The sequence below is a fragment of the Mus caroli genome, chromosome 5 (genome assembly GCF_900094665.2).
Source record: "Mus caroli chromosome 5, CAROLI_EIJ_v1.1, whole genome shotgun sequence".
NCBI classification, from domain to species: Eukaryota; Metazoa; Chordata; class Mammalia; order Rodentia; family Muridae; genus Mus; species Mus caroli.
This window is the reverse complement of record NC_034574.1, coordinates 96,258,498-96,260,783: the sequence shown is the minus strand read 5'-3', so window position 1 is coordinate 96,260,783 and position 2,286 is coordinate 96,258,498. Positions and strand designations below refer to the sequence as shown.

General features: G+C 57.2%; 1 protein-coding gene across 1 annotated transcript in view; it reads right to left on the bottom strand.

The window, feature by feature from the left end:
• Ptpn13 (protein tyrosine phosphatase non-receptor type 13) overlaps window positions 1–1,677 on the bottom strand; it is a 176,285-nt gene extending 174,608 nt beyond the window's left edge. Inside the window, exon 1 of the mRNA XM_021162112.2 lies at window positions 1,333–1,677. The gene's annotated coding sequence lies outside the window, so the exon portion shown is untranslated. The remainder of the gene's footprint in view (window positions 1–1,332) is intronic.
• Between the last annotated feature and the right edge of the window lie 609 nt (window positions 1,678–2,286).

Genomic DNA, 2,286 nt, shown 5'->3' with positions numbered 1-2,286 from the left:
GGGGGGGGGTCGGGGGCGGGCCTGGATACCACTAGGAAAGTGTTGGTGGGACAGTGTAAATCCAAAGATAAATCCAATGGTAGAAAGGGGCCACGGTTCTCTAACGTTGAAAGTGAAAGACACCATAAAATGTACCCTTCTTAATGAAGCCTTAATAGTTTCTACCTTTAAATTCTAATAGCTGTCTCCCTTCTCCCCACAGGTACTCCCTGGAAACCTGGAGACCATCAAATTTAGAACATGATGTTCCAAAAACACTGCAAAACACATGTGGGACTGGTAACTTATCTATCAATATATTAATTTACTGAGCCACTATCTTTATGAACTTAGTAAAAAAAAAAAAATGCAAGTGAAAAATAACTTGTACCTCATCACCACTACTGGCAGCCAATGAAAATGAAGCAGGTTTTCACCCCGACCCTGCCAACCCAGTTCAAGAATTTGGGAAAATACCAACGCCTGTTTCATAATACAGGTACTTTTTTTCTTCCCGTCCTTTAATAAGCTCTCTAGACAGACCTTTTTAAATCTTCCTAATTAGTTAGCAGCGTCCTTCAACCCACATATCAGGTGTCCCACATTTTCTGTATGTCCCGCCTTGAAAACAAACCCAATTGCCCCATTTTCGGAAAGGTAAACTCAGCTCCAGGCAGCTACCTATGAAGTCACCGCGTTTGTTATTTCAAAGATGCAATTAAGCGAAAATGACAGAAGGTTGTCTAAAAGATTAGTCGCGAATACAGGGAGGTGTCGATCTTACACAGGGAAAGAAACCTGCAATGCTGTGACTCGCTCCCGTGTCTCCCCATCCTCGCTTCTCCAATACACAACAGAAGGAAATTAAATTTCCAAAGTTCTTTGACTTTGGCTTAACTTTTAACTTTGCAGCTCTCGGCGCTCACGTTATCGAGCAAAGTGGAGAAAGAAAGGCTGGCCTGCAGCAGAGAGAAGCAAACTTTACTAGGGCCTGTCCCCGTCCCTACCCCCTTCTCCGAGCCCTTACACAGACACATTCTTCTGGGCGGCTTCTAACCACACCATGTCCACAATCATTTACAGAAATTAGAAACAGACTCCGGGAGCCCTTCCCACCGCGCGCTCGGCGCAAGGCTGTCCGCACCAGCTCCACGGGGCAGCGTCACTGGCTGTGGCCCACAGCCCGTCGCTCCCTCCCACTCGGGGGTCTCAACCAGGATGAAACTGCAAGCAGCTCGCGCTCCCCGCCCTCGGCGCACCAGGGATGCCACCATCCGAACCGAGGGGAGCCGAAGGGACGTCCCAGAGGCCCGCACATCCCACCACCCGGGTCCGGCCACGCGTGCTTCTTACCGGCGCGTGGGGAGCCCCGGTGCGGCGACCGGAGCGCAGCGCGCGGGCACCGAGAGCCGCCGCCTCTTCTTCCCCGAGCTGCTTCGGGCGTGCGCAGAGAGGGTCGGCGGCGACAGAAGCAGCATCGCCGGGCGGCGACCCCCGCCGAGCTCCCGCCGGCCCGCCGCGACTTCGCAGCGCCTCAATAACGGCCGCCCGCGCGCGGCGCTGTCCAGGAGGCTGAGGCGGACGAGAGAGCCGGGGAGCGCTGCTCGGCAGCGGCGCGGAGACCTGCGAGAACTGTGACCATGGTGTGTCACCCTCACCCCGGCGCGCCCGGCCCAGCTCCTCGCGGCGCGCAGCTCCTCCTCGGCCCGACGCACCGGCCCCGCCCCTTGCCCTGTCAGTCAACCCCGCCCGCGCGCGGACAGGACCGCAGGTCCGGGACCCTGCGCTCCGCTTCTCCCAATTGGTCCGCCTGGAGCCCCGCCCCGCCTCCTCCCTTGGGACCGAGTCTCTGGGGAGACCTGCGCCCCGGTTGCCATGACAACCGGTGCCTTGGGTCGGACTCCTCACTCTTCTTTTGTAGCCCCGCGCTGGGGTCGATGGCGCCGTGGCAGGGTTTTGCTGTGTGCACTCTCCACTGCGCAGACTTGAGGATGAAGCTTCGAGGGCTCCCCCAACTTCAGACCCAGAACTTTCCGAGGCGCGCGAGGAAGAGTGACAGACGCGAGGCAGCCGGCCCCTCCCTCTCCTCGCAGCCTCGCTCCCAGATTCTCTCCGGGCGACCCAGGCAATGAAAGAAGGTAGAGAGAGAGGGAACGTCGCCCTGCAAGCTCCCCCAGCTACACAGCAACCGAGAAATGGTGTGGGCAGTGAATCGGCTCCGCCGGGTTCCCACAGCTGTGTAGAGACTTTCAAAGGTGTGTTGCGACAGCACAGCCTCAAAGATCCCCCCGGAAAACTCAAATACTC